Genomic DNA, 26,152 nt, shown 5'->3' with positions numbered 1-26,152 from the left:
TTGAAGCTCAAGGCGCCTTCCGGGAGATCCAAGAGGCAAAGCAGATCGCGGCGGGTAAGGCCTTTAATATGCAGAGCAAATTTGTAAGGAGAAGGTAGATCTTACTGTCCCACATTTGGAGTTCTCCAGGAGCGTTTGCGGATCTACCCCGGAGTATTGTTAATGCTGCGGAGTTCTTCCGAGCCAAAGAGGGGAGCTCAAGGGAGAAGTTGTTCTGGTCGCAGTACCTTGCACCAGAGCATCCAGTGCCCCTCAGTGATCAGCTCAAGCAGCTGACCGAACTGCATAGGGTGGCCGAATTGTCCATGAAGGATGTTATAGTCCGTCTTTAGCTAGCCGAACCCATACCCAGCAGTTACTTCGGGCTCGCGAAGCGGCTAGTCAATGCCTGCCCTCGGCTTGATGCTATAAAGCGGTCAGTCTGTATCGAAGGTGCTCGGATGGCCTTCGCCCGTGTCAAGGTGCAGTGGGTGAAGATGAATGCCACCAAGCTTGCAAGCGAGGGACCGCCCGCAGGCAAGGAACATAGTACGCCGGAGCGGTATTTTGCCGAAGTCCTGGAAGGATCCCGTATTGTAGAGGGCCGGTGTTCGAAGGACGTCATTTTTGGATAAATGTATCTGTGCTGCCCGAACTTTGTACTATGAAACAAAGCTTTTGTATAATATTTTTGTTTGTTTGATTTCAAATTATTTTCCTCCCGTGCGGCCGTCTACGGTACCTGAGAGTTGGCCAGTCGTCGGCTTCAGCCCCCACGTAGGTAGTACGGGGGTGTTCGAAATAGCACTTGAACACACTTGACCCAACGGCTTGGTCCTTGAAGGAGGTGTTAGTGCGTCGAACCAGGCAACCTGACTATGTGGCTTTATCGCTCTCACTTAGCCATAGGAGTTTTACAATAGGATTGTAGGCGCAGCCCCTGGTATTGTTCTATTATCCGATCTTGGGTGCTATAGACGCCTGACCAGGTGAAGATCGGTCCTTCGCGTAACACGGAAAAAATTGCAAGAGATTTATACTTAGTCACCGAATAGCTGACCAGCTCTCGCTGCATCATGACAGTCAGTTTTCGGCTTTCTCTACTGAGGCATTTATCCGGATGAACCAGAAACACAATCGCAGTAGTTCTCCCTTTACTACCTTAGCCGAACAAGCGGAACATAAGGCAGTAACCACAGGAGCCGGGCAACCCATCTATTGATCAAAGACATGATTCGGAGCCGATGCATACAATGCTATATTCGGGACGCCGAATTGTACTATAAAAGTGTTCGGACTTATTTTATTTTTTAGAAATGTACGGGGCTGAATGGAGCCCCCGGTGATTTAAGTCATACCGAGGTGTACATGACAATCGGATACAAAAAGGAGGGAATACAGATTAGGAAATAAGCCAATACCGAATAGGTTGGGCGAAAAAACGGTTTCCATTATAGTCTGATTGATACGTCAAAACATATTTGTATAGATAATGCGATAAGCATCGAGGCTATTTTACATGCCGAGCACAAGGGAAAGCTGTGCACAGGTCCTAAAAAAGGATGGGGTGATCTTTGAAGATCCTTTAGATATTCTGCCGCACGTCTGCACTGCTTTTCCCCTTGGTGTATGATCCTTTGAGAGGATCAACGACCGGGTTTTCATAAGGGACCTGGAAAAAGGTCCCATAGTACCATCAATAGGTGATGTGGGTTGTAAGGAACCTGAAAAACAAAAATTAGAAGAAAACAAGAAAAGGATATGAGGGTCCAGCTAGGGTTGAGCCGTATTGTGGACTTTATCTTTAATATGCCTCCATCTTTGCCCATGGTATCTTTAGTGCGTAGTTATGTACGCACGGTACATATGCCGCAATTCGGCTGGGGCTGAGACGGAGGCCGAATTGCTAATCGAGCTCCTGACGAGCTGGACTATCGTTCTGCAGAGTAGTCCGGACTCGTTTGATAGTGTCCGGGGGCTTCACTGCCGATTTAGTATTTGGCTTGAGAAGGCCACCCTGTACTTCCGCTGCGAGGGTCGCGGGGTGCTCCTCAGTATGGAGGGAGTGCTCCATGTTTCCATTGACTGTTATAACACCGCATGGTCCTGGCATCTTCAGTTTTAGATAGGCATAGTGCGGGACCGCGTTGAAGTGAGCGAACGCGGTTTGTCCGAGAAGTGCATGATAGCCACTGCGGAAAGGGACAATGTCGAAGATCAAGTCTTCACTTTGGAAGTTGTCCGGCGAACCAAAGACGACTTCCAATGTGATTGAGCCCGTGCAATGGGCCTCTACACCAGGTATTACTCCTTTGAAGGTAGTTTTGGTGGGCTTGATTCTTGACGAATCAATACCCATTTTGCGGACCGTGTCCTGGTACAGCAGGTTAAGACTGCCGCCGCCGTCCATGAGGACTCGTGTGAGGTGGAATCCATCGATAATTGGGTCGAGGACCAACGCGGCCGAACCTCCATGACAGATACTGGTCGGATGGTCTCTGCGATCAAAAGTGATCGGACAGGCTGACCATGGGTTGAATTTTGGGGCGACTGGCTCTATCGCATAGACGTCCCTTAACGCGCGCTTGCTCTATCGCATAGACGTCCCTTAACGCGCGCTTGCGCTATCGCATAGACGTCCCTTAACGCGCGCTTGCGCTCCCGCTTGGCGACTGGCTCTATTGCATATTCACCGTTTTGACCTCAGGGGGGGATTTCTTCTGTCCCCCTGTGTTCGGTATGGTTGGCAGGCTTGTCGGGGGTGCCATGAATCTGGCAAGGTCGGTTGAGTATTCGGTCCAAGCTAGATGAACCGTCTTTGTTTCTTTTGAATGGTTTCTTCCGCTGACCGGATTTGGAGCCACTGAATCCGGCGTTGACCGCTGTGTCTTCGTATTGTCATAGTTGCTTTGACGCTTGTTTCTGTTGCGTCGGGGCCTGCCGTTGCCGTTTCTGGCTTCAGAAGTGCCAGGGTCGCTGGTATTGTTGCTTCTACGTGCTAGCCAGCTATCTTCGTCTGCGCAAAGCGGGTCATGAGTGCTGTAAGGGCTGCCATGGACTTTGGCTTCTCTTGGCCGAGGTGTCGGGCGAGCCACTCGTCGTGGATGCTGTGTTTAAAGGCTGCTAAGGCTTCGGCGTCCGGACAGTCGACAATTTGGTTCTTTTTAATTAGGAACCTAGTCCAGAATTTTCTGGCTGACTCTCCGGGCTGCTGGACTATGTGACTGAGGTCATCGGCGTCCGGCGGCCGGATATAAGTGCCTTGGAAGTTGTCTCTAAAGGCATCTTCCAAGTCTTCCAATAGAGTTTTCTGGGAGGCTGTTTAACCAGTGCCGAGCTGGTCCCTTAAGTTTTAGGGGGAGGTATTTGATGGCAATTAGATCGTCACCGCGAGCCATGTGAATGTGGAGGAGAAAATCTTCAACCCATACTGTGGGATCTGTTGTGCCATCGTATGATTCAATGTTCATGGGTTTAAACCCTTCTGGGAACTGGTGCTCCATTACCTCATCTGTAAAGCATAGGGGGTGTGCGGCGCCTCTGTATCGGGCAACGTCACGGCGTAGTTCGAATGAAGTCCGTATGCGGTTTTCGGCCTGGGTGGGGTTGTGCTTGTCGGCCCAGGCCTGTTGGCCATCTTCTCATGCTGGGGCACGCCCCCTCGATCCATAGATTGATCTAGTCTGACCAGCTCTATTGTCCAGGTCTTGTTGCAGGTCATAAGTGTATCCTGCAGCCGCTGTCTCTCTGCCTCTACGGCAAGGTGGTGCGGGCTGGTGTTTGGCTTGAGTTGTCGCTCTGTCCCGGCCACATGGTGGTCGGTCAGGTCCGTCAGCAGCATTACGCGTTGGCGGTATAGGCTCCAGGGCCTCGTCATCGAATTGGGGTAGCAGCTTGTGCTTCGGGTAACTCTTAGTTGGGTGCTCGAGGCCGTATTCCTCGGCTGCCAGGACATTAGTCCATTTGTCATTGAGTAAATCCTGATTAGCTTGAAGCTGCCGCTGCTTCTTTCTCAAGCTTCTTGCAGTGGCTATTAGCCGGCGCTTAAAGTGCTCTTGTTCGAGGGGTTCCTCCGGCACAATGAACTCTTCGTCGCCGAGGCTCACATCCTCTTCGGAGATCGGTAGGTAGTTACTATCCTCCGAGCCCTTGTTCCCAACAGGATCGTCGGGGTTAACTTGCCCATCCTCCCAATCATCCTGTTCGGATGTTGGCTCGACAGGGGCTTCGGGATCTTCGGTGTTCTCCAGAGTGTTATTATCTCCGGCGCCGGTATTGCTGTCTTTTTCGTGACGCGATTTTGAGCAGCGCCGCTGACATCGACGCTTTGGAGGCGATTCAGCAGGCTTGTCCTCAATCGGATCCTTCCTGCCCTCTCCGTCATTTTCTTTGGGTCTGTCCACCATATACACGTCATATGTGGAGGTGGCCGTCCATCGTCCGGTGAACGGAGGGTTCTGGCTTTGCTCATCTCCGGCATCGTCATCCATACCGTCGATGTCTTCGGAAGCGTAGTCGAGCATGTCGGTCAAATCCTCGATAGTGGCTATGAAGTGGGTGGTGGGTGGGATGTAAAACTCCCTGCTCTCAGCCCCTAGTATGGGCTGGACGTAGTTCAGCAGTGATTCCTCTGTGATGGCGAGAGACCGCATTAAGTCCAGGGCCTCGTTTAAGAGTGAGATTTGGACGGGGAAGCGAGACTCCGTGGAGCTGGGCGGGAGAGAAGTTCCCTGGCCGAGCTCATATGATGTGGACCTCGAGAGTTCGGAGCTAGTTTCCGGAGGAGAGTCCGGCTTCATGATGATAGAGAGAGCCTGGCGTAACTCTGGGCCTGCCGGTGATGCGATCCCCTCCGGTTCTCTGGTGTCGAGATCTATAGCTGCAGAGAGTCCGACAGGCTTTAAACTCCCATCTTCAGACCTGGTGATGTCCTCCGGATCTAAGGCCGGAGCGATGGTTGGGGCCACGAACCCTTGGAAGATCAAGTCTCCTCGGATATCAGCGACATAGTTCAGATTTTCAAAACTGATCTGATGACCAGGGGCGTAGCTATCGATCTGCTCCAGATGGCCAATCGAGTTGGCGCGCAGTGCGAAGCCGCCGAATACGAAAACTTGGGCGGGGAGAAAAGTCTCCCTCAAGGCGGTATTGTTGTAGATGATTCACGGAGCCATCGAGCCTTCTAGCGACGGCACAATGGAACTCTCAATGAAAGCACCAATGTCGGTGTCAAAACCGGCGGATCTCGGGTAGGGGGTCCCGAACTGTGCATCTAAGGATCAAAGGTAACAGAAGGCAGGGGACACGATGTTTACCCAGGTTCGGGCCCTCTTGATGGAGGTAATACCCTACTTCCTGCTTGATTGACTTTCATGAGTATAGGGGTTACAAGAGTTGATCTACCTCGAGATTGTAATGGCTAAACCCAAGATATCTAGCCTGTATGATTATTATTGCCTCTACGGACTAAACCCTCCAGTTTATATAGACACCGGAGGGGCCTAGGGTTGTACAGAGTCGGTTTACAGAGGAAGGAATCTTCATATCCGAACTCCAAGCTTGCCATCCATGCAAAGGAGAGTCCCATCCGGACATGGGGGAGCGCCTTCTATCTTGTATCTTCACGGCCCGCTAGTCCGGCCCATGTAACATAAACCGGCTCCCCGAGGACCCCATAATCCAGGACTCCCTCAATCATCACACTTTTATTTACTTACAACTCAAAAATTACAACTCGATACTTAGAACAAAATATGACTCTATATGAATGCCTCCGGTGGTGTACCGGGATGTGCAATGACTCAAGAGTGACATGTATGAAAAATTATGAACGATGGCTTTGCCACAAATACTATGTCAACTACATGATCATGCAAAGCAATAATACAATGATGAAGCGTGTCATAATAAACGAAACGGTGGAAATTTGCATGGTAATATATCTCGGAATGGCTATGGAAATGCCATAATAGGTAGGTATTGTGGTTGTTTTGAGGAAGGTATATGGTGGGTGTAATGCACCGGCAAAATTTGCGCGGTACTAGAGAGGCTAGCAATGGTGGAAGGGTGAGAGTGCGTATAATCCATGGACTCAACATTAGTCATAAATAACTCACATACTTTTTACAAAATTCTATTAGCTATCGAAACAAAGTACTACGCGCATGCTCCTAGGAGAAGGGTTGGTAGGAGTTAACCATCACGTGATCTCGACCTCCACACAAAGGATGACAATCAATAAATAAATCATGCTCCAACTTCGTTACATAACGGTTCACCATACGTGCATGCAATAGGAATCACAACCTTTAACACAAGTATTATTACCAATCCACAATTACTCACTAGCATGACTCTAATATCACCATCTTCATATCTCAAAACAAATGCAAGGAATCAAACTTCTCTTAGTATTCAATGCACTTTATATGAAAGTTTTTATTATATCCCACTTGGATGCCTATCATATTAGGACTAAATTCATAACCTAAACAAATTACCATTCTGTTTAAAGAGACTCTCAAAATAATATAAGTGAAGCATGAGAGCTCAACAATTTCTATAAAATAAAGCCACCGCCATGCTCTAAAAAAATATAAGTGAAGCACTAGAGCAAAATTGCCTAGTTTAAAAGATATAAGTGAAGCACATAGAGTATTCTAATAAATAACGATTCATGTGTGTCCCTCTCAAAAGGTGTGTACCGTAAGGATTATTGTGGCAAACTAAAAATCAAACACTCATATCATACAAGGCGCTCCAAGCAAAACACATATCATGTGGTGAATAAAAATATAGCCTCAAGTAAAGTTACCGATAGACGAAGACGAAAGAGGGGATGCCTTCCGGGGCATCCCCCAGCTTAGTCTCTTGGTTGTCCTTGAATATTACCTTGGGGTTCCTTGGTGTAAGGGCATATTTATCCCTAAGATGTTTTGGTGATTGATGACAATGCTTTTGCGGACTAATCGTGTGCATTGAGTGTTTTCAGAGATTCATCCTTTTGGCACGAGACGATTCCCTCCCCTCAGAGCTTGATGCAAAGACGGTGTAGTCCTTTCGTATTAGTTTGGTGGACTAGTTTCATAGGGATCACCGTACTATCAAGAGGGGGTCCGCTTTGGAAAGGCTAGGGCGGAATCATCACGTACACTTCCTTTGCCCCCCCTCCGAGCCTTTCCGCTTCTATGATGGGCTCGTTCCCCTTCTCAGTGTGCCCTCTCTGGTCCCAGCGGTAGTACCGCTTGGGTGCTACAAGCGGTAGTACCGCTCTAAGAGCGGTAGTACCGCTCTAGAGCGGTAGTATCGCTGGTAGCCCCCAGTCGTAGTACCGTGCGGTCTCGTGCTAGTACCGCCTCGATTCGAGGGGTCTTTTTTCGTGTCGGGTTTTACGGTACTTGCCGCGGCAGTGGGGGCCGTAGTACCGCTCGTATGCGGTAGTACCGCCCTGACCACCGCGGTAGTACCGCTCTGGGCCCAGCGGTAGTACCGCCCGGGGGAGCGGTAGTACCGCTGTGATTAGCGGTAGTACCGCTGCCTCATGCGGTAGTACCGCTCTTTGCGGGGTTGGTGTGGGGGGTAACGGTTGGATTGTTCCCCCCACTATATAAGGAGGTCTTCTTCCCCAAAGTTGACCTACCTCTTCCCCCAAAAGCTCCATTGTTGCTCCAAGCTCCATTTTCGCCCGATCTCTCTCCCTAGCCAATCAAACTTGTTGATTTGCTCGGGATTGGTTGAGAAGGCCCCGATCTACACTTCCACCAAGAGAAATTTGATTCCCCCCACTTATCCCTAGCGGATCTTGTTACTCTTGGGTGTTTGAGCACCCTAGACGGTTGAGGTCACCGCGGAGCCATAGTCCATTGTGGTGAAGCTTTGTGGTGTCGTTGGGAGCCTCCAATTAAGTTGTGGAGATTGCCCCAACCTTGTTTGTAAAGGTCCGGTCGCCGCCTTCAAGGGCACCAATAGTGGAATCACGGCATATCACATTGTGTGAGGGCGTGAGGAGAATACGGTGGCCCTAGTGGCTTCTTGGGGAGCATTGTGCCTTCACACCGCTCCAACGGAGACGTACTTCCCCTCAAAAGGAAGGAACTTCGGTAACACATCCTCGTCTTCACCGGCTCCACTCTTGGTTATCTCGTCCCTTTACTTTCGCAAGTTTACTCGTGTTATATCTCTTATTTGCTTGCATGCTTGTTGTCATTGCATCATATAGGTTGCTCACTTAGTTTCATATCTAGACAACCTATTTTGATGCAAAGTTTAATTTGGTAAAGAAAAGCTAAAAATTGTTAGTTGCCTATTCACCCCCCCTCTAGTCAACTATATCGATCCTTTCAATTGGTATTAGAGCCTCGTCTCTTTATTAAGGACTTTACCGTCCAAAGAGTATGGTTGACGTCATAGACGGTGTGGAGGAGCACTCCGGTGTGAATCCGGTCTCGTCTACGGGAGATGGGGGAACCGCGGTGTCTCGTGAGGAATTCAATGTGGCGTTGGACACATTGAAAACCTCCATGACGACCGAGGTCGAAAGCATGTTTAATAAATTCTTCGAAGGGCTCAAACTTTCCACCGCACCGTTGAAAGTGGGTGATCCCACTAACAAGGTGACGGATGCTACCTCCGACAAGGGGGAAGCTACTAGCAAGAAAGCTCCCTCTTCTAGTGGTAAAAATGGGACCGGCATCTTTGCCCATGTGGAACCTCCACCTGTCTATGGTGGACCGCTCCCTTCCACTCATTTGAATCATGCCGGCCCGGCCCCTAAGATTGAGAAGAATGTAGATTTTGATTCTTGGGTCTATCGTTTTAAGCGTCATTTAAATCATGTGAACACTAACCTTTGGAGAATCATTGAAGAAGGTTTTTATCCGCATGAACGAAGTAACTTCACTCCTAGAGAATTTGCGGATCATCAATTCAATGAGAATGCTCTCTTCATCATCCAAGAAGCAATCCCACCCGAAGATCTTCCTCATCTCCGGCCTTACACCGTGGCCAAAGATGCTTGGCTCCAAGTTGTCTCCCTCTATCGGGGAAGCGCAAGCATTCTACGCTCGAACTATGAAGTGGTGCAAGATGAAGCCGACGAGTTTGCAATGAAAGAAGATGAAGAACCTCGTGAGCTTTTTCGAAGAGTAACCAAACTCGCGGTCTCTCTCCGAGATCATGGAAGTATGGACACGGATGACAATTGGATCAAGCGCAAATTCCTCAAGGCAATGATGCCCTACCACAAAGCCATGTCCTCTGTAATTCGTCAAAGGCCGGATTTCCACACCTTGTCATCAAGTGAAGTGTTGGATGAGTTTGTTGCTGTGAGCATCTTGGACAAGACCGCCGACAATGCGGTTCTTCGCTCTCAAAGAGTAAAGAAGCCCAACCTTGCTCTAAAGGCCAAGGTTAGTATGGAGGAAGAGGATGAAGAGGAAGAAGAGGAGGGCAACCTCAAAGATATGAAGTATGTGTTGGAAATATGCCCTAGAGGCAATAAGAAATGGTTATTATTATATTTCTTTGTTCATGACAATCGTCTATTGTTCATGCTATAATTGTATTGTCCGGAAATCGTAATACATGTGTGAATACATAGACCACAAGGTGTCCCTAGTAAGCCTCTAGTTGACTAGCTCATTGATCAACAGATAGTCATGGTTTCCTGACTATGGACATTGGATGTCATTGATAACGGGATCACATCATTAGGAGAATGATGTGATGGACAAAGACCCAATCCTAAGCATAGCATAAAAGATCGTGTAGTTTCGTTTGCTAGAGCTTTCCCAATGTCAAGTATCTTTTCCTTAGACCATGAGATCGTGCAACTCCCGGACACCGTAGGAGTGCTTTGGGTGTGCCAAACGTCACAACGTAACTGGGTGACTATAAAGGTGCACTACGGGTATCTCCGAAAGTGTCTGTTGGGTTGGCACGGATCGAGACTGGGATTTGTCACTCCGTATGACGGAGAGGTATCTCTGGGCCCACTCGGTAATGCATCATCATAATGAGCTCAATGTGACTAAGGCGTTAGTCACGGGATCATGCATTACGGTACGAGTAAAGAGACTTGCCGGTAACGAGATTGAACAAGGTATTGGGATACCGACGATCGAATCTCGGGCAAGTAACATACCGATTGACAAAGGGAATTGCATACGGGATTGATTGAATCCTCGACACCGTGGTTCATCCGATGAGATCATTGTGGAACATGTGGGAGCCAACATGGGTATCCAGATCCCGCTGTTGGTTATTGACCGGAGAGGCGGCTCGGTCATGTCTGCATGTCTCCCGAACCCGTAGGGTCTACACACTGAAGGTTCGGTGACGCTAGGGTTGTAGAGATATGTGTATGCGGAAACCCGAAAGTTGTTCGGAGTCCGGATGAGATCCCGGACATCACGAGAGGTTCCGGAATGGTCCGGAGGTGAAGAATAATATATAGGAAGTCAAGTTTCGGCCACCGGGAAAGTTTTGGGGGTTACCGGTATTGTACCGGGACCACCGGAAGGGTCCCGGGGGTCCACCGGGTGGGGCCACCTATCCCGGAGGGCCCCGTGGGCTGAAAGTGGAAGGGAACCAGCCCTTAGTGGGCTGGGGCGCCCCCCTTGGGCCTCCCCCCATGCGCCTAGGGTTGGGAACCCTAGGGTGGGGGGGGCTTCCCCCTTGCCTTGGGGGGCAAGGCAACCCCTTCCCCCCTTTGGCCGCCGCCCCCCCTTGGAGATCCCATCTCCCAGGGCCGGCGCCCCCCCCAGGGGCCTATATAAAGGGAGGGGGGAGGGAGGGCAGAAACTTACAGCCTTGGGCGCCTCCCTCCTCCCCTGCAACACCTCTCTCTCTCTCGCAGAAGCTCGGCGAAGCCCTGCCGGAGACCCGCTACATCCACCACCACGCCGTCGTGCTGCTGGATCTCCATCAACCTCTCCTTCCCCCTTGCTGGATCAAGAAGGAGGAGACGTCGCTGCACCGTACGTGTGTTGAACGCGGAGGTGCCGTCCGTTCGGCACTCGGTCATCGGTGATTTGAATCACGACGAGTACGACTCCGTCATCCACGTTCATTGGAACGCTTCCGCTCGCGATCTACAAGGGTATGTAGATGCACTCCTTTCCCCTCGTTGCTAGTATACTCCATAGATGCATCTTGGTGAGCGTAGGAAAATTTTAAAATTATGCTACGATTCCCAACAGTGGCATCATGAGCCAGGCCTATGCGTAGTTACTATGCACGAGTAGAACACAAAGCAGTTGTGGGCGTTGAGTTTGCCAATTCTTCTTGCCGCTACTAGTCTTTTCTTGTTTCGGCGGCATTGTAGGATGAAGCGGCCCGGACCGACCTTACACGTACGCTTACGTGAGACAGGTTCCACCGATTGACATGCACTAGTTGCATAAGGTGGCTAGCGGGTGTCTGTCTCTCCTACTTTAGTCGGAACGGATTCGATGAAAAGGGTCCTTATGAAGGGTAAATAGAAATTGGCAAATCACGTTGTGGTCATACGTAGGTAAGAAACGTTCTTGCTAGAAACCTACAAACCACGTAAAAACTTGCAACAACAATTAGAGGACGTCTAACTTGTTTTTGCAGCAAGTGTTGTGTGATGTGATATGGCCAGAAGATGTGATGAATGATATATGTGATGTATGAGATTGATCATATTCTTGTAATAGGAATCACGACTTGCATGTCGATGAGTATGACAACCGGCAGGAGCCATAGGAGTTGTCTTTATTATTTTGTATGACATGCGTGTCATTGAATAACGCCATGTAAATTACTTTACTTTGTTGCTAAACGCATTAGCCATAGAAGTAGAAGTAATCGTTGGCGTGACGACTTCATGAAGACACAATGATGGAGATCATGATGATGGAGATCATGGTGTCATGCCGGTGACGAAGATGATCATGGTGCCCCGAAGATGGAGATCAAAGGAGCATAATGATATTGGCCATATCATGTCACTATTTGATTGCATGTGATGTTTATCATGTTTTTGCATCTTATTTGCTTAGAACGACGGTAGTAAGTAAGATGATCCCTTATGATAATTTCAAGAAAAGTGTTCCCCCTAACTGTGCACCGTTGCGAAGGTTCGTTGTTTCGAAGCACCACGTGATGATCGGGTGTGATAGATTCTAATGTTCGAATACAACGGGTGTTGACGAGCCTAGCATGTACAGACATGGCCTCGGAACACACGCAATACACTTAGGTTGACTTGACGAGCCTAGCATGTACAGACATGGCCTCGGAACACGGAGGACCGAAAGGTCGAGCATGAGTCGTATAGAAGATACGATCAACATGGAGATGTTCACCGATCTTGACTAGTCCGTCTCACGTGATGATCGGACACGGCCTAGTTAAATTCGGATCATGTATCACTTAGATGACTAGAGGGATGTCTATCTGAGTGGGAGTTCATCAAATAATTTGATTAGATGAACTTAATTATCATGAACTTAGTCTAAAATCTTTACACTATGTCTTGTAGATCAAATGGCCAACGTTGTCCTCAATTTCAACGCGTTCCTAGAGAAAACCAAGCTGAAAGATGATGGCAGCAACTATACGGACTGGGTCTGGAACCTGAGGATCATCCTCATAGTAGCCAAGAAAGATTATGTCTTAGAAGCACCGCTAGGTGAAGCACCAATCCCAGAAAACCAAGACATTATGAACGCTTGGCAGCAGCGTGCTGATGATTACTCCCTCGTTCAGTGCGGCATGCTTTACAGCCTAGAACCGGGTCTCCAAAAGCGTTTTGAGAAACATGGAGCATATGAGATGTTCGAGGAGCTGAAATTGGTTTTCCAAGCTCATGCCCGGGTCGAGAGATATGATGTCTCCGACAAGTTCTTCAGCTGTAAAATGGAGGAGAACAGTTCTGTTAGTGAGCACATACTCAGAATGTCTGGGTTGCATAACCGCTTGTCTCAGCTGGGAGTCAATCTCCCGGATGACGCGGTCATTGACAGAATCCTCCAGTCGCTTCCACCAAGCTACAAGAGCTTTGTGATGAACTTCAATATGCAGGGGATGGAAAAGACCATTCCTGAGGTATATTCAATGCTGAAATCAACGGAGGTGGAAATCAGAAAAGAACATCAAGTGTTGATGGTGAATAAAACCACTAAGTTCAAGAAGGGCAAGGGTAAGAAGAACTTCAAGAAGGACGGCAAGGGAGTTGCCGCGCCCGGTAAACCAGTTACTGGGAAGAAGTCGAAGAATGGACCCAAGCCTGAAACTGAGTGCTTTTATTGCAAGGGAAGTGGTCACTAGAAGCGGAACTGCCCCAAATACTTAGCGGAAAAGAAGGCCGGCAACACCAAAGGTATATGTGATATACATGTAATTGATGTGTACCTTACCAGTACTCGTAGTAGCTCCTGGGTATTTGATACCGGTGCGGTTGCTCATATTTGTAACTCAAAACAGGAACTACGGAATAAACGGAGACTGGCGAAGGACGAGGTGACGATGCGCGTCGGGAATGGTTCCAAGGTCGATGTGATCGCCGTCGGCACGCTACCTCTGCATCTACCCACGAGATTAGTTATAAACCTCAATAATTGTTATTTAGTGCCAGCTTTGAGCATGAACATTGTATCTGGATCTCATTTAATTCGAGATGGCTACTCATTTAAATCCGAGAATAATGGTTGTTCTATTTATTTGAGAGATATGTTTTATGGTCATGCCCCGCTGGTCAATGGTTCATTTTTGATGAATCTCGAACGTGATGTTACACATGTTCATAGTGTGAATACCAAAAGATGTAAAGTTGATAACGATAGTCCCACATACTTGTGGCACTGCCGCCTTGGTCACATTGGTGTCAAGCGCATGAAGAAGCTCCATGCAGATGGACTTTTGGAGTCTCTTGATTACGAATCATTTGACACGTGCGAACCATGCCTCATGGGTAAGATGACCAAGACTCCGTTCTCCGGAACAATGGAGCGAGCAACCAACTTATTGGAAATCATACATACCGATGTGTGTGGTCCAATGAGTGTTGAGGCTCGCGGAGGATATCGTTATGTTCTCACTCTCACTGATGATTTAAGTAGATATGGGTATGTCTACCTAATGAAGCACGAGTCTGAAACCTTTGAAAAGTTCAAGGAATTTCAGAGTGAAGTTGAGAATCAACGTGACAGGAAAATAAAATTCTTACGATCAGATCGTGGTGGAGAATAGTTAAGTCACGAATTTGGTACACACTTAAGGAAATGTGGAATAGTTTCACAACTCACGCCGCCTGGAACACCTCAGAGAAATGGTGTGTCCGAACGTCGTAATCGCACTCTATTGGATATGGTGCGATCTATGATGTCTCTTACCGATTTACTGCTCTCATTTTGGGGCTATGCTTTAGAGACTGCCGCATTCACTTTAAATAGGGCTCCGTCGAAATCCGTTGAGACGACACCGTATGAATTATGGTTTGGGAAGAAACCTAAGCTGTCGTTTCTAAAAGTTTTGGGATGCGATGCTTATGTCAAGAAACTTCAACCTGAAAAGCTCGAACCCAAGTCGGAAAAATGCGTCTTCATAGGATACCCTAAGGAAACTATTGGGTATACCTTCTACCTCAGATCCGAAGGCAAGATCTTCGTTGCCAAGAACGGGTCCTTTCTAGAGAAGGAGTTTCTCTCGAAAGAATTGAGTGGGAGGAAAGTGGAACTTGATGAGGTGATAGTCACCCCTTCCGAACCGGAATGTAGCGCAGCGCGGGAAAATGTTCCTGTGGTGCCTACACCGACTGGGGAGGAAGTTAATGATGATGATCATGAAACTTCAGATCAAGTTACTGAACTTCGTAGGTCCACAAGGACACGTTCCGCACCAGAGTGGTACGGCAACCCTGTCCTGGAAATCATGTTGTTAGACAACGGTGAACCTTCGAACTATGAAGAAGCGATGGCGGGCCCGGATTCCGACAAATGGCTAGAAGCCATGAAATCCGAGATAGAATCCATGTATGAAAACAAAGTATGGAGTTTGACTGACTTGCCCGATGAGCGGCGAGCCATAGAAAACAAATGGATCTTTAAGAAGAAGACGGACGCAGATGGTAATGTGACCATCTACAAGGCTCGACTTGTCGCTAAGGGTTATCGACAAGTTCAAGGGGTTGACTACGATGAGACTTTCTCACCCGTAGCGAAGCTGAAGTCCGTCCGAATCATGTTAGCAATTGCCGCATACTATGATTATGAGATATGGCAGAGGACGTCAAAACGGCATTCCTTAACGGCTTCCTTAAGGAAGAGTTGTATATGATGCAGCCGGAAGGTTTTGTCGATCCTAAGAATGCTAACAAAGTATGCAAGCTCCAGCGCTCAATCTATGGGCTGGTGCAAGCATCTCGGAGTTGGAACATTCGCTTTGATGAGATGATCAAAGCGTTTGGGTTTACACAGACTTATGGAGAAGCCTGTGTTTACAAGAAAGTGAGTGGGAGCTCTGTAGCATTTCTCTTATTATATGTGGATGACGTATTATTGATGGGAAATGATATAGAATTCTTGGAAAGTATAAAGGCCTATTTGAATAAGTGTTTTTCAATGAAGGACCTTGGAGAAGCTGCTTATATATTAGGCATCAAGATCTATAGAGATAGATCAAGACGCCTCATTGGTCTTTCACAGAGTACATACCTTGACAAGATATTGAAGAAGTTCAATATGGATCATTCCAAGAAGGGGTTCTTGCCTGTATTGCAAGGTGTGCAATTGAGCACGGCTCAATGCCCGACCACGGCAGAAGATAGAGAAAAGATGAGTGTCATCCCCTATGCCTCGGCCATAGGGTCTATTATGTATGCCATGCTGTGTACCAGACCTGATGTAAACCTTGCCGTAAGTTTGGTAGGAAGGTACCAAAGTAATCCCGGCATGGAACACTGGACAGCGGTCAAGAATATCCTGAAGTACCTGAAGAGGACTAAGGATATGTTTCTCGTTTATGGAGGTGATGAAGAGCTCGTCGTAAAGGGTTACGTCGACGCTAGCTTCGACACAGATCTGGATGACTCGAAGTCACAAACCGGATACGTGTATATTTTGAATGGAGGAGCAGCAAGCTGGTGCAGTTGCAAGCAAAGCGTCGTGGCGGGATCTACATGTGAAGCGGAGTACATGGCAGCCTCGGAGGCAGCACAGGAAGCAGTCTGGATGAAGGAGTTCATTACCGACCTAGGGGTGATTGCCAATGCGTCAGGCCCGATGACTCTCTTCTGTGACAACACTGGAGCCAACATGGGTATCCAGATCCCGCTGTTGGTTATTGACCGGAGAGGCGTCTCGGTCATGTCTGCATGTCTCCCGAACCCGTAGGGTCTACACACTTAAGGTTCGGTGACGCTAGGGTTGTAGAGATATGTGTATGCGGAAACCCGAAAGTTGTTCGGAGTCCCGGATGAGATCCCGGACGTCACGAGAGGTTCCGGAATGGTCAGGAGGTGAAGAATAATATATAGGAAGTCAAGTTTCGGCCACCGGGAAAGTTTCGGGGGTTACCGGTATTGTACCGGGACCACCGGAAGGGTCCCGGGGGTCCACCGGGTGGGGCCACCTATCCCGGAGGGCCCCGTGGGCTGAAAGTGGAAGGGAACCAGCCCTTAGTGGGCTGGGGCGCCCCCCTTGGGCCTCCCCCCATGCGCCTAGGGTTGGGAACCCTAGGGTGGGGGGGCTTCCCCCTTGCCTTGGGGGGCAAGGCAACCCCTTCCCCCCTTTGGCCGCCGCCCCCCCTTGGAGATCCCATCTCCCAGGGCCGGCCCCCCCAGGGGCCTATATAAAGGGAGGGGGAGGGAGGGCAGAAACTTACAGCCTTGGGCGCCTCCCTCCTCCCCTGCAACACCTCTCTCTCTCTCTCGCAGAAGCTCGGCGAAGCCCTGCCGGATACCCGCTACATCCACCACCACGCCGTCGTGCTGCTGGATCTCCATCAACCTCTCCTTCCCCCTTGCTGGATCTAGGAGGAGACGTCACTGCACCGTACGTGTGTTGAACGCGGAGGTGCCGTCCGTTCGGCACTCGGTCATCGGTGATTTGAATCACGACGAGTACGACTCCGTCATCCACGTTCATTGGAACGCTTCCGCTCACGATCTACAAGGGTATGTAGATGCACTCCTTTCCCCTCGTTGCTAGTATACTCCATAGATGCATCTTGGTGAGCGTAGGAAAATTTTAAAATTATGCTACGATTCCCAACAGTATGCCTATCATGAACACATGGCTCTTGCTTCAAGGCAATTTTGGAGCAAGAAGAACACAAGGCCAAACTTCAACAAGAGCAATTCAAGTGGCACAAGGGGCAAGCAACGAGTGAGGACTTGCTTCAATTGTGGCAATGTGAGCCACTTTGTTGCGGAGTTCCCTTACGAGAAGAGGGAAGACAATGGTGGCAAGCTCATTAGAAAGGACAAGGCCAAGTCGTTCCCCAACAAGAGCAACGTCACCAAGAAGACTCCTCCCAAGGCATTGGTGGTACAAGAAGAGTACAATGAGGATGATGACGATGATGAAGATGGTGAGTCGGTTGCCATGGCCTCCATTGCCATTGCGAAGACTCCACGGGTGTCTCTCTTCGACTCACCCAATGAGAACATCACCGCCAAGTGCCTCATGGCTAAAGCCACCAATAAGGTAACCTCCAACATCAAAACTACCATCATTAATCATCCTTCTTCGACGGATAGCATTGATGAACATGAGGGGACAAATGTGGAGGAAAATGAGTTTGAGACCTTTATGGGTAAACTCAAGGGTAAATCCAAGAAGCACTTCGTTGCTCTCTTGGAACAACTTGGTGAAGCCAATGACATGATCGAGGCTCACGAAGAAACCATCTCTAAGATGGAGGGGCATAGTCGTGACTATGCCGATGAGATTTCGGATCTTTCCAATGCTCTTGACGAAGAGTGTGGTCTTCGTTTGGCTCTTGAGGAGTCATACAACGATGATCATGCTAAGTTAAAGAAAGATCTTGATCATGCTCTTGTTGTGTCTCGTGTGCTAAACTCCGAGAAGGCAAAACTTGGGGTTGATCTTGCTAGACTTAAAGAGGAGTTTGACATTCTCGACAAGGCTCACAAAGTCTTGAAGGGCGTTCATGCTAGCCTCAAGGAGTCTCATGATGAACTCCAAGTAAAGCTAACTAAGGAGAAAGCCACCTTTCCTCATATGGTGTTAATTGATAATGCAAATGCTACTAACCCTTGTTGTGAGCATGTGCATCTTGTTGAGGAGAATGCTAAGTTGAAGGAGCATCTTGAGAAAGGCCTTGTGTTATGCATACAAGGTGAGAAGAACCTCAACAACCTTTTGAGAAACCAAAAGGAAGTTGTGGCCAAGGAGGGGATTGGGTTCGCACCCAAGCCCAAGAACAAGAAGAAGAATGACAAGACCAAACGACCTCCTCCTCTCAAGCAAACTTTTGTGAAGGAGGGAGAGGGTGCTTCCAAGGAGAAGAATAACAATGCGAAGGGTGACGGTGTCACAAAGGGCAATACCACCCCATCCAACAAAGCCGGTGACTTTAATCCTTCTTATGTGTTATGCCGTGCAAGTGATGGGCATGTTTATGCCAAATTTGTTGGTTCTCCTCATGAGTATATTGAATGGTCCATTTGGGTTCCTAAGACCCTTGTTACTAACATCAAAGGACCCATTACAAAATGGGTACCTAAAACCAAGCATTGATCTCTCGTAGGTGTTTTCTTCCGGTGGGGGATCATGGTTGCTCGATAGTGGAGCTACAAATCATATGACCGGAAGCAAGGACTTGGTGGTGGACGTGCACAAGATTCCATCTATGCCCACCAATGTCGAGTGGGGTGATGCCTCGTCTTCTAAGGTATTGGGACTCGGCAAAGTTGTCATTTCTCATGATCTCACAATCGAGAAGGTGATGCTAGTTGAGTCCCTTGCATACAATTTACTTTCCGTTCGTCAACTTGCTACCATGGGCTTTGCCACTTTCTTTGATATTGATACCGTGGCCCTCTTGTGGAGTAAGACTCTTAAAGTAGCCTTTGTTGGGCATGTCGAGAACGGTCTCTATGTGATTAAGTTTTCGGAGCGACCCACTAAGACCGCGACATGCCTAATGGCTAAAGTTGACGTGGAATGGCTTTGGCATCGCCGTTTAGCCCATGTCAATATGAGATCTTTGCAAAGTCTTCTCAAGGGGGACCATCTCCGTGGACTAACGAACGTTAGTTTTGCTAAAGATCGTGCTTGCAGTGCTTATATCGAAGGAAAGCTTCATGAGAAGGCTCACCCTCCCACGACTCTCATTTACTCGAAGAGGCCTTTGGAGCTCCTTCATTTGGATCTCTTTGGGCCTCCATCCTTTGATAGTCTTGGGGGTAGAAAGTATTGCTTGGTAATTGTGGATGACTATTCAAGATACACTTGGGTGTATTTCTTCAAGAGGAAGAGTGAGACCCAACAAACTGTCATTGACTTTGCAAATGAAGCCCAACATCAACACAATGCAAAGATCTTGACAATAAGAAGTGACAACGGCACCGAGTTCAAAAACTACACCTTGGATGAGTTTCTTAGTGATGAGGGGATCAAGCATCAATATTCCGCACCTTACACCCCTCAACAAAATGGTGTTGCAGAGAGGAAGAACCGGACGTTGATGGATGCGGCAAGGACCATGATGGCGGAGTTCAAGTCTCCATACAACTTTTGGGCCGAAGCCATCAACACCGCGTGTCATGCTTCAAATCGGCTCTACCTCCGCAAAGGCTTGAACAAGACTCCATATGAGATACTCACCGATAACAAGCCCAACCTCAAGTACTTTCGGGTGTTCGGGTGTAAGTGTTTCATTCTCAAGAAAGGTGTTCGTTTGTCTAAATTTGAGACTAGAGCTCATGAGGGCATATTTGTTGGTTATGCTACAAACTCCCATGCTTACCGTGTTCTCAATAAGTCCACGGGACTTATTGAGGAGACGTGTAACGTGGAGTTTGATGAGAATAACGGCTCCCAAGTGGAGCAAAGTGGTACTTGTGATGTAGGTGATGAAATTCCTCCCCAGGCCATAAGAAGAATGGGTGTTGGTTATATCCTACCCATTGAGGAACCCCTTGTGGCCGAAGGAGAAGGACAATGCTCCACTCAAGTGGAGCCATCACCAACCCAAGACCCACACGCTTCCGAAGAACAAAGTGAAGGCTCTCAACCTCATGGACAAGATCAAGGGCGAGATCAACCTCAAGATGGTGGTGATCCACCAAATGATGCCCAAGGTCAAGTTCTCCCCCTCGAGCAAGTTCAAGATCAAGGACAAGCTCAAGACGACGCTCAAGATGATCAAGTAACCCCTCCTCGTTTCACTTCCGAGGAGGAATTGGAGCGTCGTGCCGCTAAGATCACTTCCAAGCTCACCACCAAAGGTCATCTCATGGAGAATGTGGTTGGAAGCCTAAGAAAGGGGGTAAGCACTCGTAGACAATTAGCAAACTATTGTGAACATCATGCGTTTGTTTCTTGTGTCGAACCCCAAAAGGTTTATGAAGCGCTCGAGGACCCGGATTGGCTCAATGCCATGCATGAAGAACTCAACAACTTCGAACATAACCAAGTGTGGAAATTAGTGCCAAGGCCAACCGGGAACCATAATGTCATTAGAACCAAGTGGATATTCAAGAACAAGCAAGATGCTCATGGGATCATTGTTCACAACAAGGCTCGTTTGGTGGCACAAGGCTACTCCCAAGTCGAGGGTATCGACTACGGTGAAACCTTTGCCCCCGTCGCTCACCTTGAATCTATTCGTTTGTTGATTGCTTATGCTTCTCATCATAATTTCACGTTGCAACAAATGGATGTGAAGAGTGCTTTTCTTAATGGTCCCATAAATGAGTTGGTGTATGTCAAACAACCCCCCGGGTTCGAAGATCCCTATTTTCCCGATCATGTGTATCAGCTCCACAAGGCGCTCTATGGCCTTAAACAAGCCCCACGTGCGTGGTATGAGCATCTTACGGAGTTGTTACAAGATCGTGGATTCAAAATCGGGAAAATCGATCCCACTCTTTTTACTAAGAAGGTCAAAGGGGAGTTGTTTGTGTGCCAACTATATGTTGATGATATTATTTTTGGTTCCCCTAACAAAGCCTTCAATGAAGAATTTGCCGCTCTCATGACCTCAAAGTTCAAGATGTCTATGATGGGAGAGTTGAAGTTCTTTCTCGGATTCGAAATCAAACAAAGAAGAGAAGGAACCTTCATCAACCAAGCCAAATACACTCAAGACATGCTAAAGAGATTCAAGCTAAGTGATGTCAAGCCGGCTTCCACTCCAATGCCCACCAAGTGGCAACTTGACATTGATCCCAATGGTAAAGCGGTGGATCAAAAGGTATATCGCTCCATGATTAGATCCTTGCTTTACCTTTGTGCATCTAGACCGGATATCATGTTGAGTGTGGGAATTTGTGCACGGTTTCAAGCCGCACCCAAGGAAAGCCACTTTGTGGCGGTCAAGCGAATCTTTCGATATTTGGCTCATACCCCAAACTTTGGCTTATGGTACCCAAGAGAAGCAAACTTCAAGCTTGTAGGTTATTCGGACTCCGATTGGGCGGGAGACAAAGTGGATAGGAAGTCCACTTCCGGAGGGTTCCAATTTCTTGGTTGCTCTTTGGTAAGTTGGTCTTCTAAAAAGCAAAGTTGTGTGTCTCTCTTGTCCACCGAAGCGGAGTATGTGGCGGCCGGGAGTTGTTGTGCACAACTCTTATGGATGAGGCAAACTTTAAAGGATTACGGTGTCATTTGTGACAAAGTGCCTCTTTGGTGTGACAATGAAAGTGCCATCAAGATTTCTCTCAACCCGGTGCAACACTTCAAGACGAAGCATATTGAGATTCGGTATCACTTCATCCGGGATCATATTAGGCAAGGGGAGATCGAGCTCAACTATGTCAACACTCATGATAACCTTGCAGATATTTTCACGAAGCCATTGGATGAAGCAAGATTTCGCGAGTTAAGGCATGAACTAAATATCATTGATTCGAGCAATGTGGTTTGAACCTTTGCACACCCCTCACATTCATCATGCATTCTTGTCTAGGTGTAGGCATGGACTTAGGGGGAGTGTTGTTCTCTCAATGAACTCTTCCTCCCCCCATAATGCATAAACTAATCTCACTCTTTCACATTAGCCATTTTTTATGGTACTTGTGCTTCAAAGACGAGTTTTGGTCATGGGCCCAAGGATAATTCTTCGCGGTGCCATGCCAATTGACTCAAACATAGGTGGCCTCGGCCACCGCCCTCTCGTGTAGAGGTGTGTGGTTCTTGTTCTCTTGCTGGTGCTCTTGTTGCTTTGTGTTGGTTTTCTCTTCTTGCCGTCGTTTCCCTTCTTTTCTTTTGTGCCATAGGTGTTGAGTCTTGTTTTGAGTTGCGCTGGGCGGTACTACCGTTGTGAAGGCACGGTACTACCGCTGGAGCGGTACTACCGCCCATCACCACGGTACTACCGCTGAGGGGCGGGGCCAAGGGGTTAAGTCATGGGCAGGGGTGGTTTCCTCCCCCATACCCATTTGCTTCGTCCCCTCGTTCCTCTTCCTCTCTCTCCAGCGCCATCTCGCCGCGGGAGGGCTCCGGCGGCCCTCCGTCTCGGGACCGTTCCTCTCCATTTCCTTCGGTGGAGTCAATCCCCACCTCGTCCTCTTGCCATGGATGCCGGTATTGCCCCCGTTCCTCTTCTCTTCTTGTCTAGTTTTCAGATCTCACGTTTTAGGGGCAATAGTGGTTGCATCTCTAGATTTTTGGCCAAATCTAGGCTTGAGTAGGTTGGAGAAGGAAACTAGACTCTTTGGATTGATGTTTGGTAGGTTTATTTTTGAATTTGGCATCCCCAGTAGTGCCAGATCTGACCACGGTAGTAGGTATCCTCCGTGCCCTGTCTCGGGCGGTACTACCGCTAGAGCTTTCGGACCAATGCATGAACTCGGGGTTACTGGAGGCGACTGCGTTGACCTCTTGGTGCTGTCGGCACCGGCTGCGCTTGCCTTCGACTTGGCTCGTGAAGACGACGTAGGCGGCGTGCTCATCAAGGAACTCATCTTGGATGGCTCCGACTGCTGGTCGAGCAGCCGGCTGCTGGGGGGCTGAAGGCGGCGGGCCGGGAGGCGGAGGCGGCACCAGCCCCTCGCCCTTGGAGATCCGTGTGAGCCAGTGGCACTTTCGGGTTGTGTGGTTGGACGGCTTTGCGCCGCTGTGGAACTTGCAGGGGGCATCAAGAGTCTGCTCGTAGGAGAAAGCCGGCTGCCAAGCCGGCCTGCCGCCCTTCTTCTTGGGAGCGGGCCGTTCTTCGGGCTGCTCATCTTCGACTGTGGCCACCTGCCGACTGGTGGAAGGCAGCATTGGGGCCTTGCGCTTGTGGTCGTTTTGGTAGGGGCGCCGATTGGAGTCGCCAGCCGGCGTCTTAGGAGCCGGAGCGAGCACTTTCCCAGAGGCGTCCACTCGGAGCTCGGTCTTCATCGAGGAGTCGGCTGTGGCGTACTTGTCTGCAATGACCAGCAGCTCGTCGATGGTAGCCGGCTCGTCGCAGAGGAGTCGGTGCTTGAGGAGGGTGCCCTCTCGGCACCCGGTGGTGAAGTATTCGATGGCTTGAACGTCGTGCACCCCCTCGCAGGAGTTGCGGAGCTCGGCCCACCGCGTGAGGTAGTCGCGGGTCGACTTGTTGGGCCCTTGGACGCATAGGGAGAGCTGGCGGGGCTTGGGAGGCCGCTTGTACGTGCTGGTGAAGTTGCGGACGAAGACTTCCGTGAAGTCCAGCCAGCTGTTGACGCTGTAGGGCTTGAGGCTGTTGAGCCAGGTGCATGCCGTGCCTTGCAGCATGAGGGGGACGTACTTCACGGCTACGCGCCTGTTGCCGTTCGCGATACTGACAGCGGTGGAGTAGTCGATGAGCCAATCTTCCGGCTTCATAGAGCCGTTGTACTTGGGCGTGTCTCTGGGGAGCGAGAACCCTTTGGGGAAGGGCTCGTGGAGGATGGGGGGGCCAAAGCATGGCAGGCCGACATCGTCTTCTTCTTCTAGCGCCAGGGATCGAGGTAGGCGCTCCATCTGGTGGCGGGCGTCGTTCTCGCCGACTCCTTTGCGATGGCTTAGTCGGCCGCCGAGAGTCGGATGTGTGACAGGTGGCGGGGTGGGATATCTCTCCCCACGAGGCGGGGGTGGAGGCGGATTGCCTTGGCGCTCCACCGCTCGAGGGCGGCCTTCCGCGTCGCGCTCGATGGTGATCCGAGTCCGGCTGCGGCTAGCAGCCGGCTCCTTGTCTTTTCTTGCGCGAGCGCCGCTCGCAGTCGGCGACCGGGATGTCGCGGCGTGCTCTCGGCATGGGGGAGGACTCTCCGCGCGGGCGCCGGCTTCATGCCCTTCTGCGGCCGCGTCGATCAGCTACTGGATGCGCCTTGTCACGTAGGGGAGCTCATCAGCCCCTAGCCCATTTAGTTCTTCAGCGGCCGCCTGAGTGGCTCGCAGATTCTCGAGCGGGGTGGCGTAGACGGGGCGGTCTGCCCCCAGCATGCTGGCGATGGCCGAGCCGCGCTTTTTGACGAAGCCGGCTCGGCTCGGCCCGCCATGAGGCGGCGTACCGAAGGCGGCGCGGTCGACTTCGCGCTGGTGGGCCTCGGTGAGGCATCTCATGCAGGCTATCTTCTGGCCCTATGCGATGAGGGCCAGGCGGCGTGCCTCCAGGGTCTCGGTGTCGGCCGGGATGGGGACGGACAAGTCATGCATCGCCGTTTGCAGGGCTTCGTGGGCGTTCTCGCTCGAGTCGGCGACGTGGCTGATGACCAGCACCTCAGTGACAATGCTGCTGCCGCTGTCAGCTCGAGGGAGAGGGTCGTTGAACACTACCACGTCGGAGGGGTAGGCGTCGAGCGATGCCGTGTCGGAGTCGACAAGCATCGGGTCGGTGGAGCCGACCGACTCCAAGTCTACAGCAAGCTCGCTGGAGACGTGAAGTTGGTCGAGGAGGCTGACGAGGCGACTCTCAGGGTAGTCCGTGCCCGCGTCGGACGCGGGCTCGTCGGAGATGCGAGTCTTGCCAAGAAGATCGGCGAGGCAGCTCGCAGCACAGGCGTCGTCAACGCTGCAGTGCGTCGGGGCAAGCGCCATCGGGTGCAGCAGGCTGGCTGCACTCGCGGGGGAGAAAAAGGGTTCCCATCCAGAACAGGTCTCCGGACGATGATGCACCTAGCCCCATGGTGGGCGCCAAATGTCGGCTGGTAGGTGCGACATATGCCAACGGGTGGCTTATCATTGTGGGAGCCAGTAAGACATCACCGGTGCCTGGAAACGGGATGAGGCGAAGACATGCTCGCCGGCGAATCTTACCCAGGTTCGGGGCTCTCCGTGGAGATAACACCCCTAGTCCTGCTCTGCGGGGTCTCCGCATGATCACTAGATCAATACAAGTAGCTACAGGTGCTCCTTGAGCTGTCTGGCTAGAGGAAGAAGAAGGGCAAGGCTAGCTCTCCTCTTCTCTCTATGTGGTGTGTGAAACTCTATGAGATCAACCCTTTGCATGGGTGTCCTGGGGGGTTTATATAGGCCTACCCCCCAGGGGTACAATGGTAATCCGGCTGGGCGCGGGTCCCAGTCGTCAGTGTCCATGCTCGCCGGCTTCTCCGCCGGTCATTGGGGCCCGACGACTTGTGGGCCCCGCTGGCTGCCGGCTTCTTGGCCGGCACGCCGGCCCCACCGCTTGGGGGCTTTGTCGGTGGCTGGTTACTGTTGCCTCGCTTCTGATGACGAGGGCTTTGTCGAGGTAAGCGTGGCTACAGTGTCGCCGCCTTGCGAGCTCTCACTGTAGCCTTACCTCGTCTCGTCTCCTTAATGGGGCGCATGCTTCGAGGGAGGGAGGTAGCCGGCTATTGGGAGCCGGCCACGTCCCTGGCCGACTGAGGAGGCCGGGCCGTCTTCAGATGTCTCTCTGGCAAAGGGGCCCGCCGCCCACGGGCCGTACTGGCACCTGTCGTGGGTGACATCGAGGCCAACATGGCTACAGTGTCGCGCCGGACGGGGGATGGCTGGCCCGTACGGTGCCCTGTGGCCATACCTATTCCGGGATTCGGGGGTAGTGGGCTGTACTGCGGTCACGCCCCATCCTA

Source organism: Aegilops tauschii, chromosome 1 (assembly GCF_002575655.3).
Source record: "Aegilops tauschii subsp. strangulata cultivar AL8/78 chromosome 1, Aet v6.0, whole genome shotgun sequence".
Classification (NCBI taxonomy): domain Eukaryota; kingdom Viridiplantae; phylum Streptophyta; class Magnoliopsida; order Poales; family Poaceae; genus Aegilops; species Aegilops tauschii.
This window is presented reverse-complemented; position numbering follows the sequence as displayed.